This window comes from Bidens hawaiensis, unplaced genomic scaffold (genome assembly GCF_021521415.1).
Source record: "Bidens hawaiensis isolate Kalapana, Puna unplaced genomic scaffold, B.hawaiensis_p1.1 tig00023609_1, whole genome shotgun sequence".
Classification (NCBI taxonomy): Eukaryota; Viridiplantae; Streptophyta; class Magnoliopsida; order Asterales; family Asteraceae; genus Bidens; species Bidens hawaiensis.
The window spans coordinates 128,796-144,734 of NW_027493697.1; positions in this window are offsets into that span (position 1 = coordinate 128,796).

Consider the following 15,939-nt stretch of genomic DNA (forward strand, 5'->3'; position numbering starts at 1 on the left):
AGACCAATCGTAGTGGCCACTTTATGGTGGCGTTTCGAGTCCAAAACACCGGGGCACACCACCCCCTTCGGCGTTTTGGGTTAATTTTTTTCTCAAACATTATGTAGGAAACACTAGTTTGTGAGAGAAAAGGAATTAAGTGGTAATGATTGCATGAAAGTTATGAGCATTTTACCATTACACCACTTTTTACAAAACTCTCCAATGCTGACTGGACCGTCACGTGTCGTAAAAAAACCTAAATGTGGAGAATTATAACCACGCATAGTCTTATGTCATATTTGTTGCTAATTTAGAACCATGCACATAGTTCACTGGTATAGAAAGTGATAAAAAGTGATTTTGATGTTTTGTAACTATTCATTTTTAAAACACATCAGCATCCTTAATGTTCCTATTAAAAGTTATTATCATGTTATTTTACGCAAAAAGAATATATATTTTAAAACTATTTTACGCAAAAAGAATATATATTTTAAAACTAATTGTCACTAAGAGCATTATTTTAAATACATTATTTTATAAACACATTATTTTATTTATTAATTTATAAACACGTTTTTGGTTAATTACTTTTAAATCATCTGTAACGGTTTTATCATCATAAATGTAAATTGCCTAAATGGTTGATAACTAAAAGACAACAAATAACTTAACTAAAACTAGAATGGTGGTTGCATTCACAAAAACAAAACCAGACACCAACCAACCCAACATGTACAAGTTGAACCTAAAAAAACCAGCAACTAATACCACGTGCGCTAGCATACTTTGAAGTCAATAAAAACATGTGAGATTATAAATATAGGGGAAGGTTGTGCATTTTAGTCTTAACATGAGAACGTAGGAAATAATAACAATTTATAAAAAAATGAGAACGCAATAAACAATACCAACTACAATACTAATCTACATAAACAATTATTTATAATAACAAAGAAAAAAACCTAAAAATTATAACAAAAGAATCAAAATCAAGAACAAAATAATAACTGCAAATACCAACAAATACTTATATCAGTAAAAGAAAAAATCTAATAATAGCAACAAAATATAAATAAGCAAATACTTATAACGTCTCATAATCGAAAATTAGCAAATACGAACAAAAAATAATAGCAAACACTTATAAAAATAAACCTAATAATAACAGTAAATTAGTTCTCACTATTTTCATGTTAAGAATAAAATGTATTTGATCATGTTTCTATAAATATATTCATATACTTTTATTCTTTTAAAACTTTTAACTTAAACTTTGAAGTCTAGTGGTTTAACGAAAAGGCGAAAGAAAAAAAACACCGTGTCATGTACTTGGCACGTAGGCATTAGGTCTATCAGCAACTTTTCACTAAAAAGTTGGTTTAACCGAAATTTAATCTTTTTTTTCTTTTACGTATAAAAATAAATGTGATTGGTTTGGTTAAAAATATGGCCCCACCTCTTGAGTCCCTTGCGTGTTAACAGGAAAGGGTCTCCATGCCCTTAGCATAATGGTTTCAAAGAGATACATCAAGCAGAGGATGGTCAGGTACCTTGGGGTACCACCCCGCTACAACCAGGCTTATTATGTAATAGTGTAAATAACATATGCAATATTCAAAAATTTCACAAATTGCTGTTACGTGAAAAATTACGACTTTAAGTTATATTGTTTGGTCAAACCGCATACTTGTCGTCCTTGCGATGGATGAACATTATGGGTTTACATTATTTTTAAAGAATGTTCATTTTATCTCCGTGTTAAGAAACAAAGAGGCCGTGGCGTAGGTTCTCGGTTAAATTACAAAAACTCGCCTCATCTTCGTCACAAAATTGCCAGTTTTTATCTTCTTTTTTATATGAACCAAAGTTTTTTTTTTCTTTTTTGGCAAACCACGTTTTTCCGGCCACCTAATTTTTTTCACAAACAACGAGGCAATAAACCTCACTCCAACTATCTCCACTTCATAACCCTGTTTGGTGACTTTAGAATTGGAAGTTGGAACAAAAGGGCCCACACAAAACCCATATATGTGAAGTCTTTGGAAAATTAAATAGGCGGTGACGTAGGTTCTCGGTGCTTGGTAGAAGACTTGACGGGACAAAGATGCTCTGATACAATGTTAAAAAGGATTTTTCTAGGTAGATGGCGGCTGTTAGAGTTTGCGTGATACAAGGTTAAATTGGGATGTGGATGGCGTGAAGAATAAGATGATGGGGTATGTGTAAGGCCCCGAACCCGGTAGCCCTACTTTAGCGTCGGATTTACTCATAAATACAGTTCTTACAAATCAGAGTTCATTAAAACTTTCGCGGAATATAAAAACTTTCATAAAACGTTACAGCAATCCAAAACTTGCCTTAATTAAACATTCTTGTCTTTCAAAATAAACGTCAATTACATTAAAACATCTTGAGTCTTCAGATGCCAGTCTCCTATTCGCCCACCATGTGCCCGCTCAAGCTAGCTGTCTCATTCTACTCACCTGCGTGCATACTAAAAGTCAGCTACGCTGAGTGAGTTCTAGTTAATCGGACGCCATACAATACATACACATACATACATATCCGAAGATACATATCCATACTTAACTAGTTACCCTTCTGTTCTACATACATACTTACTACCATACATACATACATACATATCTACAATCGCTAACCTCAGTCTACCGAGAGTACGTTCATAGTCCGCCGTCTATACCTGTACTCAAGGTCGTGAACACGTAAAAGGTCCGCAGTCCTTACCTATGTTCACCGTTTAGGGTACGTGCAAGGTCCGCAGTCCTTCCCTCTACCATCCTACATCCACAACACGTACAAGGTCCACAGTCCTTCCCTATGTTGCAACCTAATTCATAGCATGTACGAGGTCCGCAATCCTCCCCTATGCTACCACAACACAAATACAGCACGTATAAGGTCCACAGTCATTTCCTATGCTGATGCCTATCTGAAGTACGTATAAGGTCCACAGTCCTTAACTACGTTCTCATCTATCATCTATAACACGTATAAGGCCCACCGTCCCTATCTACGTTTACATATATCATCTACATTACGTATAAGGCCCGCAGTCCTTAACTACGCCATCACCAGCCGAGTCTATGTCCGACAGAAGCTAGAGGGATTTGCCATCCTAACTTACTATGTCGAACGTAGAACTCACATACCATTCGTGTACCTGTATACACATACTTCACATATACAAAAATTACATTATAGCATAAGAACACTCTAGGCGTTCTTTACATCATTCATTTAACAACCATACCCCTTGTCGATACGTGCAATATCCGAAGATCGTTCACGCCCCGACAAGTATTCATTTGTAATGTTCATACATCTTCGATATATAATATTCGTACCTTTATTTTTAACCTGACAGTACGCGCAATATCCGAAGATCGTTCGCGTACCGACAAGCAATCATTCATATCCATCACATATATCACATATGTCATACACTTATCACTTAGGATAAATGTATTAACAAACACATCGAGTATGCAAACAGCCCCGAAAACATAACAAGGAATGGGGCTAGAAACTCACCTGAATCATGTTACGCTCTCCGTTAATAGTTATTCTCTTCTTTGAGCTGTGCACGGCTAACTGTATAATATTTACACGTATCAATTAACTACTACTACTCATGTTGTATTTCTATCTTTATATGACCCACAACGAACGGGGGTCCGGGGGCAGCGCCCCTGGCAGCGGGGTCTAGGGGCGGCAGCCCCTAGCAGGGTCCAAGGGGCAGAGCCCCTGGCTGGGGTCGAGCTGCCAGGTCAGCTTGGAAAAATTTTATTTACATTAACTGTCTTAACACATTTTCCATTAGGTTTTTAATTTATTTTCTAATCGAACTTGACTTTAGGCGAAGTTAAACCTTAGGCGAACTTAGCTTTAGGCGAAGTTAAACCTTAAGCGAACTTGACTTTAGGCGAAGTTAAACCTTAGGTGAACTTAGCTTTATGCGAAGTTAAACCTTAGGCGAACTTAGCTTTAGGCGAAGTTAAACCTTAGGCGAACTTAGCTTTAGGCGAAGTTAAACCTTAAGCGAACTTAGCGTTAGGCGAAGTTATCAGTTAGGCGAACTTGGCCGTAGGCGAAGTTATGCTTTGAAGGCGAAGTTAAGCTTTGAAGGCGAAGTTAAGCTTTTGCAGGCGAAGTTACCCAGTTCGCTACGGGTTTGGTTTTTATCACGCATTTTGGCGATTTTAATACCCTTGTTATGGTTCGGCATCACCCCCTAACGTTCCCTACCCATTTCGTTCGTATATATATCCCGTATATACTATAAAGCTTGGATCTTTAAGCTTAAGGACATTCAATAAAACATAAACTTTAAAGGTCAAGAACATACATTTTGTGCTCGTTTGGATCTCGTTTAACTTGTTTAATCACAACTAATCGTTTACTTTCTCTCGGATCTTGCTCGTTTCTCTCCCTCGGCCGCCGGCCGTATGGCGGTGTGTTGTGTGTGTGTGTTTTGGAGTGTGTAGAGATTATGATGGAAATGAAATGAGGGTTTAGGGTTTTAGGTTGGTTTAGGGGATATTTATATCCCTTAAAGCCCATGGACCTAAAGCCCATTCTTATTTAACCCATCTCAATTAATCTAAATCCATGATCCGTTCTTTACTCGATATTAATTAATTAATAACGCGAAATCACTAAACGTAACTTTCTTTATTCAACATTATAAATTTTAGGATGTTACAGTATGTGGTTATTGTCACTTTGTGTTTTTGTTGCTATTTCTTTAGTCTTTTAGTTTATTGTTCTTACCTTTTGTGTGTTTGCCTTTTGATCTTTTATTTCAAGTGTAGAAATGTAATTTGGCACAAACTTAACTAGACTTTTTAAATACGAAAGATTAAGTTTTTGCATACTAAATAACGCGATCTAATAACACACACGCGTGCACACACGTGCATGAAAGAAGTTTAAGTTCATATAGGTCATATGGTGAAGAAACACTAACCGGACCCCGGGCAGATTACGGATAACCTGGGGGTTAGATAGATGTTTCCCACGAGGGGTTAGACCCAGAAAAGATGGTTCTTCTGATAACCTGCAAAACAGACACCGTGAGCTTGTCACTGAGAAGGGGGGGTTCCTCCTTGTGACCACCCTCCGGCGTGAGAATCAGACTAGATTGCTCTTTAAATATAAATGTATATTAAGAGATTGCTAGAGCAGATATCAGGTATAATATGATGATAATGTGATAAGATATGATAAGATGAGATGGTCATACCATTTGTGGTATTTATAGCCGAAGGTAGGTTTCCAAGGAGGTGTGGCCTGCTGAATAGTATTCCTGTTCTACCAACAGTGGCCTACGCACGTGCCCTGCTGGTAGTTGGTGGGTAGGCAGCGGCTGATAGTGACCAGGCCTGCTGTGTACTATTCCTTTTCCACCAACTGCCGGCTATGCACGTGGTATGACAGGAGTTGGTGAGTAGGCAGCGGCTAATAGTGACATACAGTACAGGAGCATGCTGCTCGCCATACTGTTGTCAATAAGCTGTCGTATCTTTAGTCAGATCTTTTGCCCATACCTCGTCAGGTACAGTACAGAAGATCTTCCCGTATCGTACGGACTGGCTTAAGGGCGGGTGTATTCCCCCTCCCGCCTTTGTGCGGGATTGTCCCCGGCTTTGCTCATTCCTTCAGGTGACACTGAGTGATTGAGAGTTAAGTGCCTTGTGCGTGTAGCCCTGCTGCGCGGGTGGCCTTCCCTGATGGCTTGTATCCGCAGCTGCGGGAACAGGCAGAGTCCTTCACCATTGGGAGGCATTTCCTGCGGGAACAGCTTGCGTACTGCGCGTAAGGACGTCACGTCTCTGAGCATGGTTGGTCCTGCGGATCCAGTTGGTTTCTGCGCAGACGTCCCTCTTCAAGGTGAGTCTTGCGGGTCCAACTGGGCTCTGCTGGGACCTACCTCTTCAAGTCCCCCCAGTCCAATGTTCTTCTCATGAGTGTTTAATAAAGTGAGGTGAACTTTTGGATTTAAGCAAAGGGTTTTGAAAAGGGTTTTTTAAGGTTTTCCATGGGGATTCTTCCCGCGGAAGTCCTTGTCACTTGCAGAAATTCCCGAGTTTCCTGCTTGATCTTTGGGTATGATGCGAGTAGGTCTGTAACCTCCTCGCAAGTCAGGAGCGTTGAGTCCCACTTGTGTGGATTCTCCATGAGGTTTTGGTAGTTTTGAACATAGTGATCAATTATGTTAAAACCACCAATTCCATCCTGGAGCTTCAAACAATGTGGTTCTCGACGTTCCCGCTATGCGGGGATGTCATTTCCGTTTCCGCAAGCATTGCCCAGAAGATCCTTCTTGGTTTCAATTCCCTGCGGAGCGCTAGGTATGTGAAGGGTTTTGCCTTGACACTGTACCCGTGCTCGTCTTATGGTTACTTTACTTCCAAGGTATTCCTGGCGTCAATTCCCTGCGGGTGCTAGGTATGTGAAGGGTTTTGCCTTAACACTGTACCCGCACCCGTCTTATAGTTACTTGGTTGCCGAGGTATTCTTGGCTTCAATTCCCTGCGGGTGCTAGGTATGTGAAGGGTTTTGCCTTAACACTGTACCCGCAACCGTCTTACGGTTACTTGGTTGCCAAGGTAAGGGGTATTTTCCCGCTTACTTTTGAATCTTTTTGAATTTTGAATTTTGAAATTCGAAGAGTTGGTGAAAGGATAAGAACAGTCCAAACCTCTAAAACGTCGTGCGACGGTTTCTTCTGACTGTGTCAGGACGTGCAGGAAGTTATGGTGACGTGACAGTACATGGTCATTCCAGACGTTTTTTCAGGCGCGTGGGCGCGATTTTTCGGGCGCGTGGCCGCGAAATTAATGGTACGCGTCCTGTCAACAGCTGTTGCCAGCTTGCTTTTTGCCACGTGTCATAGTTTCATTGCACCTTCGATTTCTCTCTCTTCCGCATTAAATGCATCGCATTAATTGCGATTAGTATATAAAGGGGGAGAGGGTTCTTTGTAATCCACACTTTCACTCTTCTCTTCATCTTCAGAACGATTTCCGGCGAATACTCATCTTTCAGTCGAGCATTCTCTTGAAATCGTTTTCTTCTTTCTTTTGCAAGATGTCGTCCCGTGATCTCGAATCTACAGCCGATGACAAGAGTACTGCTGGCGAGTGCCAGTGTGCTCTGCCTGTCGATCTGTATCAGTACGTCGTCAGGAAGTTCATGCTCGAGTCTCTCGAGCCTGAGTTTCCTGAACCCCATCAGACGGTGTACGATGCCCCCAGAGGCAAGATCGGGGTATATGCTGCATCCTTTGTGTATGGGAATCTTAGGTTCCCATTGACAAAGTTTGTTTACCGTGTCCTTGAGAGGCACGGTGTGCACCTGACCGAGGTGCATCCGATGGCGATTGCCAAGGTTCGCCACTTCGAGTGGGTGTGCCGGATTCTGGGCATTGAGCCCTATGTTGACCGCCTGATGACCTTCTACTCTTGGAGGTGCATCCAGGGGTGGTATACTCTGATAACCCGGATTAATGGTTTGAAGATTTGCGCAACCGAGCGCAGTCTTCGCTCGTGGAAGCGGGAGTTCTTCTACATTTCCGCTCGCGCCATCCCCCTTGCCATGAAATTCAAGAACGGGCAAGCACTTCCTAGCCTTCACGCCTCCAACTACCAGGAGGCGGAATGGTTCTCGAAGATATCCCGGGTCCAATCTCCGGTTTACCGGTTTGCGGAGTCCGGGATGGTGATGCTCGGGATGAGCCGGGTGTGGAAGAATGCGGATGCGCGAAAGATTCCGATCGTCCTCGAATACGGTTCGAACTCTGTTCCTTACGGTATGCCTTGTTTCTTTTTGTTGATATAGAATCTCTTCTAACTTCTTTCCTGTTTATTTCAGAGGGGAACGACTTGCAGTCGCTCATGCACCCGCGGGAGGCTGACGGTCCCGCTCGGATGGGTACTCGCGCTCTAGACGAGAACGAGTTGCCCATCCTAGAACAAACGGCGGATCGGTTCGTGGAGGTCTATCCGCTAGGCCACGAGATCCTTAGCGCCAGGCGGCCAGGTAAGGCGCTATTCGACCCTCGACCCCTCAATGTTGAAACCTCTGCTGGAATTCCTCTAATCGTATGTTCTGATGAGGAATCCGCAGATGGTCCTCCGTTGGTGCGGAAGAAGAAGGCTGCCGGCGGGAAGGGGAAGGAGAAGGTGGCCTCCACTGCCGATCCGGCGCCTCGGTCTGATTCGGAGACCGAGAGCGAAGAGGTGGCGGGGAATCCCGGTGGTGATAAGACCGATCCGGAGGCTGCGACGATTGTCACCTCCGGAGAGCCCAGGATAACAACGGTGACCGGCGTGAAGAGGCCGGCTCCATCGGGTTCATCCCCGCCCGTCCGCACTTTCAGGCTCAAGAAAACCCGTAAGTACAAACTTCCTTTGTCTTTTAACTTCATAGTTTTCCATCATTGATACTTATCTTCTTTGTGCAGGCGTGGATGTTGACGCATTCCAGGGTGGAGCGCAGAGGAGTACCTCTCCGCCAATGACGGTAGGCTTGGTCAGCCTACCTGAGGCGACGACCCAGGCGCCTGCGCCTGCTTCCGCTGGTTCAGTTGCTCACTCCTTTGAGCCGACTGTTCCAGCTGTGATGACGTCACCGCCGGCTGTGAGTGCTATTTTTACCGCATCTTTCACCGAGCCGGCGGTTACTTTTGCTGCGGATTCCGCGGCGGCGACCGCGGCGGCTTCTACCATGCCTCCGTCATCGGCAACGACGGCCGATCCTTCAGGTATGCATGGGGCTACTCGCCAATCTCTGCCTCCTTCCCATCTGCCTGACCTCTTGGATGGCTTTCCGTTGGGTTCAGGTGATGGGTTTGGCGGCTATCGGCCTGTTATTGACCCTACAGGTGCGTAGGGTTCTTTTGGCCTATTTTATATATATTTTTTTTATCATCTTTTCCTAACTGCGTTTTGTTTTTTGCAGTGTCGGATTCCAATGAAGTGTATGTTCCACGATGGAACATTCGCCGAGGAACAACCCTTCGCACCCCTGTGGAGTGCGTGGAGTGGGCTCGTCACGCTGCTCCCAGTGGTGCGTTGGGGGAAGCCATGGCTAGCTACCAGGAGGGTAGGCTAACCAATGAGCTTCGGGTTCTCCTGGCCCGAATGCAGCCGCGCGTCGAGCTGCTTTGTCGTGAAAACGACAAGTTAAAAGCAGCTCGTCTTCAAGAAGTAGCTCAGGCGCGGGCTGTCCGGGAGGAGAACCAAAGACTTACCGCAGTGGCTGCGGAGAAGGAGAAGGCCTTCAAGGCCCTCGAGGTTGAAGTTCAGGCCCGGCTCGAGGCCCGTTCCAAGGCTGCCCAAGCTGTTAATGAACAACTTCGGCTGGCTAAGGAAACTGCACGGAACGCAACCGAGAGGGCCACCAAGGCTGAAGCTGTTGCTGAGCCTTTACGCGTGGAGAATGAGGAGCTTAAGGCCAAATTAGAGGCTCTCCAGCAGGCTCATGATGCCTTGGCGATGGAAGACGCCAAAAAGCTCCAAGAAATCTTGGACCAGAGGGGGGTGCTTGACCATACTGAGCGTAAGCTAAAGGGCGTCGAAGAGGCTGCGGCTAAAGATGTGTTGCTTGCCAACCTCAACAAGAGTGAAGCCGAACGCGCCCGTAACGAAGCTCAAGCTGCCCTCCAAGAAGCTCTGGTTGCCAAGGAATGGCTTCTTCGAGAAGCGTTGTCTCAGGTAAGCTTTTCATGTCTTTACGCTTTTCTTTGTAAATAGAAAAGGTTCTGATACTTGTATTTTTTCTTGTAGGTTTTGCATCGGGTCTTTGCTGAGACGTCTTATGACGATGCTATGAGCGCAGCCCTCAACGCTTCTCACGAGGATGGGGAAAAGGTCGGCTTCCTGCTTGGTCTAGGGTTCGTTGAGAAAGGCATCCCGCCTTCCAACTTCCCTTTGTATAATGTTGACACTGAAGCTGTTTATGACCAAGCAGTGAATCAGTATGCCGCCTTCCCGCATCCGGTGGTGGAGAAGGTGAACCAAGTTGCTGCTGCTGATGATGGGCTAGCTATCCTTAAAGCTTTCCTTGAACTGCCACGCTCTACTGATGGTGCTGGTCCAAGTGGAAGTGGCCCTGAAGCCTGATCCTGAAGATCCCTTCCCACTGCTAGGATAGATTTAGCTTGTATAGATTTATTTTCTTGTAGGCGGGTAGTTACCCGGCCATTCTTGTAATGAATCATTGTGAAATATAAATCTTTGTGCGGGTAAGACCGCTACTTTCTTTGGATTCCTTGCTTTATAAACGTTATATGACTTCCATACTTTAGTTTAAATTAGCAATTTTCCAAGTGTTTAGAATAAATTAACCTTTGAACGTGGTAGATAAAATGTTGAAGTTTTGCTTCCTCTTTCGTGATTGTGCGGGTAGGACCGTCACTTGCACTTAGTAGGATGGCTAAACTTTACCATCTGACCTGCGTGGAGGTTTTCCTCATCTTTTTTGAAATTTCTAAGTGTCTAGGATAAGTTAACCTTTGAACGTGGTAGATAATAGGTTGAAGTTTTGCTTCCTCTTTCGTGATTGTGCGGGTAGGACCGTCACTTGCACTTAGTAGGATGGCTAAACTTTACGTATATCGGACCTGCGTGTAGGTTTTCCTCATCTTTTTTGAAATTTCTAAGTGTCTAGGATAAGTTAACCTTTGAACGTGGTAGATAATAGGTTGAAGTTTTGCTTCCTCTTTCGTGATTGTGCGGGTAGGACCGTCACTTGCACTTAGTAGGATGGCTAAACTTTACGTATATCTGACCTGCGTGTAGGTTTTCCTCATCTTTTTTGAAATTTCTAAGTGTCTAGGATAAGTTAACCTTTGAACGTGGTAGATAATAGGTTGAAGTTTTGCTTCCTCTTTCGTGATTGTGCGGGTAGGACCGTCACTTGCACTTAGTAGGATGGCTAAACTTTACGTATATCTGACCTGCGTGTAGGTTTTCCTCATCCTTTTGTTAGAAATTTTGTTTTGAATAAGTTTACCTTTCGACGCGCGGTTGTTAATGGGTTAGTGTTCAGTTTCCTCTCATGATTCATGCGGATAGACCGGCAATTTCATTTAGTGGGATCACTGAACTTTTCCCCTTCAACTGACCTGCGTGAAGGTTTGTCGTTTTTTGGGTTTATGCGGGTTTTGCCGCCTTCCCCATGAAACGACTCACACTTATGTATGCGGTGAAAACCGGCATCAGTGTTGAATAAATTGACCGTTCGACGCGCGGTTGTTAATGGGTTAGTGTTCAGTTTCCTCTCATGATTCATGCGGCTAGACCGGCACTTTCATTTAGTGGGATGACTGAACTTTTCCCCTTCAACTGACCTGCGTGAAGGTTTGTCGTTTTTTGGGTTTATGCGGGTTTTGCCGCCTTCCCTATGAAACGACTCACACTTATGTATGCGGTGAAAACCGGCATCAGTGTTGAATAAATTGACCATTCGACGCGCGGTTGTTAATGGGTTAGTGTTCAGTTTCCTCTCATGATTCATACGGATAGACCGGCACTTTCATTTAGTGGGATGACTGAACTTTTCCCCTTCAACTGACCTGCGTGAAGGTTTGTCGTTTTTTGGGTTTATGCGGGTTTTGCCGCCTTCCCCATGAAACGACTCACTTATGTATGCGGTGAAAACCGGCATCAGTGTTGAATAAATTGACCGTTCGACGCGTGGTTGTTAATGGGTTAGTGTTCAGTTTCCTCTCATGATTCATGCGGATAGACCGGCACTTTCATTTAGTGGGATGACTGAACTTTTCCCCTTCAACTGACCTGCGTGAAGGTTTGTCGTTTTTTTGGTTTATGCGGGTTTTGCCGCCTTCCCCATTAAACGACTCACACTTATGTATGCGGTGAAAACCGGCATCAGTGTTGATAGTTCATAAAGTATAAATGTAAAATCATCAGCGTCGATGTTCTAAGGAGAATCATTTCCATTAGAAGTGGCTCTTGGCCTTTTCTTTACAAATTTGGAATTGATCTACATGCAAACTGTGTAATTGAGCTCCCTTCCATGTTGTTGGGATGGGAGTGCCATCGAGCCGATACGCACCTGGTTCGGGATCTCGTTCTTTACGCAGCATGTAGTCTCCTCATTGAAGCTGGAAATTTTATTCGTGTTTTCCCCAGCTGGGGTTCTACACGCATCAGCCTGCTCAGCGTTCATTGCGCCACGAGGTGCGCGAGCGTCCCATCTCTGACAAATGCTTCGACCATGTCCTTTACGTCTATGCATTCTTCGGTGTTGTGGCCTTTTGTTCTGTGAAAGTCACAGTATTTGCTCCGATCAGCATTGTGACGATGTCGGATTATTTGAGGCTTTGGCCATGGGAGCTCCTCAGTGGCGAATATCTCGGTGACGCTTTTGGTGAGCGGCGTCCATCTGGAGTTCTTGTTTGACTGTACGTTATCCCTTCCGCCTAACCGATGTTGCGAGCCGGATGAGGTGTCAAAGTTTACCCTTGACTGCCAAATGCCTAGCTTCCGCTTTTTGTTTAATCGGGCGGTAAGGACGTTGTCTTCTCTTGTTTTCTGGGTGTAGAGGTTTGTGCTCTGTGGGAGATCTCTACCCAGTTGCTTCTCCGTTTCCGCAAAGCGTTTAGCTGCTGTCATGATGGCATCCCATGTGGATGGCATGCCATCTTTACCCGTTAAGGTGCGGATGAGCTCTGGGTCGTTCGCGCCCTGAATAAAAGCAGCGCGAACAAGATCTTCGCTAATGTTACCCAGACTTAGCTTCTTTGAGTTGAAGCGAGTGATGAAGTCTAGCAAAGATTCATCTTCCTCTCGAATGCATTTGAGGATTGTCCATTGCTCCTCGGTATACTTTCTTTGCTGGCTGAAGTGTTGGCTAAACTTCTGTTGGAAGTCTGCCCAGTCGTAGATGTGGTTGACCGGTAGACGATCGAACCACGCTCTAGCAGCCCCAACAAGCGTCATTTGGAACATGTAACACCACGTAGGTTCCGTCCAACTACTGACGGTTGCCCCCGCTATGAATCTGTTCAAATGATCATCTGGGTCAGATATACCATCATATGTGCCTATGCTGGACATTTGTTTGGCACTTTTTGGGGGCAATTGCTTCCGCAATGTCCCTTGCAAATTTGGACGTTCCCGCATTTGCAACGTTTGGTCTGAATGTTTTGGAGAAGTCACGTGGACTTCCACCTGTGTTTTTTGGTTTGAAAGCTTGTCCAAAATGCCTTCTCGGTTGGGAGTCCGTTTCCTTACGCTTCCCTTTTGCCCTATGGCGAGGGTTCGCGTCGGTGTCGGATTCCTCCGAGTCATCGTCCAAGTATTCTTCGAATTCGTCAGCCTGTTGGACGGAACGCAAGCGTTCGTCCAACTCAGCTTGGAATTCCTTTTGACGTGCCTCCGCCCATGCCTTAACTTCATCGAGTGTTTGGCGGGGGAGTCTTGTTCGTTTCTCTAACTGGGTATCGGTGAATCCTAGTGAGCGATTATTTACTGCACTTGGCCCAGCTTGGGTAACTGGGGTAGTGTTCGTAAAATTTACTTCACTTGCCCCGGCTTGGGTAACCGGGGTAGTGTTTGTAAAAACTGTGTAGCCGGTATTCCCCCCAGTAGCTGGGGTTGTGGTTACCGGAGTTTCTTTAACCATCTTTCCAGAAGTTTGAAAAAACTGGAGAAAAATAAAGTTCTAGCTTTATGCACGGATGGCGCCAATGAAGAAACACTAACCGGACCCCGGGCAGATTACGGATAACCTGGGGGTTAGATAGATGTTTCCCACGAGGGGTTAGACCCAGAAAAGATGGTTCTTCTGATAACCTGCAAAACAGACACCGTGAGCTTGTCACTGAGAAGGGGGGGTTCCTCCTTGTGACCACCCTCCGGCGTGAGAATCAGACTAGATTGCTCTTTAAATATAAATGTATATTAAGAGATTGCTAGAGCAGATATCAGGTATAATATGATGATAATGTGATAAGATATGATAAGATGAGATGGTCATACCATTTGTGGTATTTATAGCCGAAGGTAGGTTTCCAAGGAGGTGTGGCCTGCTGAATAGTATTCATGTTCTACCAACAGTGGCCTACGCACGTGCCCTGCTGGTAGTTGGTGGGTAGGCAGCGGCTGATAGTGACCAGGCCTGCTGTGTACTATTCCTTTTCCACCAACTGCCGGCTATGCACGTGGTATGACAGGAGTTGGTGAGTAGGCAGCGGCTAATAGTGACATACAGTACAGGAGCATGCTGCTCGCCATACTGTTGTCAATAAGCTGTCGTATCTTTAGTCAGATCTTTTGCCCATACCTCGTCAGGTACAGTACAGAAGATCTTCCCGTATCGTACGGACTGGCTTATGGGCGGGAGTATTCCCCCTCCCGCCTTTGTGCGGGATTGTCCCCGGCTTTGCTCATTCCTTCAGGTGACACTGAGTGATTGAGAGCTACGTGCCTTGTGCGTGTAGCCCTGCTGCGCGGGTGGCCTTCCCTGATGGCTTGTATCCGCAGCTGCGGGAACAGGCAGAGTCCTTCACCATTGGGAGGCATTTCCTGCGGGAACAGCTTGCGTACTGCGCGTAAGGACGTCACGTCTCTGAGCATGGTTGGTCCTGCGGATCCAGTTGGTTTCTGCGCAGACGTCCCTCTTCAAGGTGTTATTAGATCTTTTATTTCAAGTGTAGAAATGTAATTTGGCACAAACTTAACTAGACTTTTTAAATACGAAAGATTAAGTTTTTGCATACTAAATAACACGATCTAATAACACACACGCGTGCACACACGTGCATGAAAGAAGTTTAAGTTCATATAGGTCATATGGCCATATAGATCACTAAAAGATACTGTTTTTCACACAACTAGTTAAACTATTAATAAAAAATAAGGTATGGCCGATAAGAGTGAGGCTCGGTATGGAGAGGGACGAGAGGTGACAATGTTGAGGTGGAAGCTGATGTGGTGCTTCAATACCAACTGAAAAACCATTTCCACCCTTTGCATGATGTGGGACGGATACAATAGCAAGATACCACTTGCAAACAAGAAAACACATTGAAAATGAGGAGGTACACCGTGTCCATCTCTTGGGACAACGATGCCATGATGAAGAAGTGGGATAGCACCCTCCATCAAGACTATGTGGGCATTAGCCCCGACCATGTGATAAGTGTTGGTGCCAAACAGTAAACACCATTACACACAAGTGAAAGAGACGTTGCCCTTACGTACATGATCTTCTTAACATGACTAGGTCAGCCCTTTTAGAGGCCTAAACGAAACTTCTAAACTAGGGCCCTTTCCAAATTAAATGTAGTGTTAATAATAACCTTAACCAAATCTACAACTGATGTCACTAGATTAACTATTTCAAGAGAAAAATCTATTGAAATTTAAAAACTTATTCACCTATCTATATAAATCTATTGACAACTTTATTTACTTTTTAAATGATAATGATATCTTTATACTTGTACCCACTGTTAAATGTAAAGCCCAAATCAACATATGTATATTTTTCTAAAAATCTATCGAAAGTTGAAAACTTATTTACCTATCTATATAAATCTACTGAAAACTTTATTTACCTTTTAAGTGATAACGATATTCTTTCACTTGTACCACTGTTTTAAATGCAAAACCTAAATCAACATATGCATAACCTCTCTTTTTAAATAAAATTAAGAGCCTTGAAGACATTTCAAATTTCACCCAATCACGACACAATTTTTGTAATGCCAAATGTGAAATTGAAAACCCCAAATGCCCATGTGATGCTAACACATATTCTACTCCTTTTTACATGCATAATCACCTTTTTTTTTATGTTGTCATACATGTACCATACAAGTCATGTAAGAGGCTGTTTGGTAGCCTCTTAACAGTAATTGAGAGGCTAACTATTAATGGCTTATAACCTCTTAATGGTTAT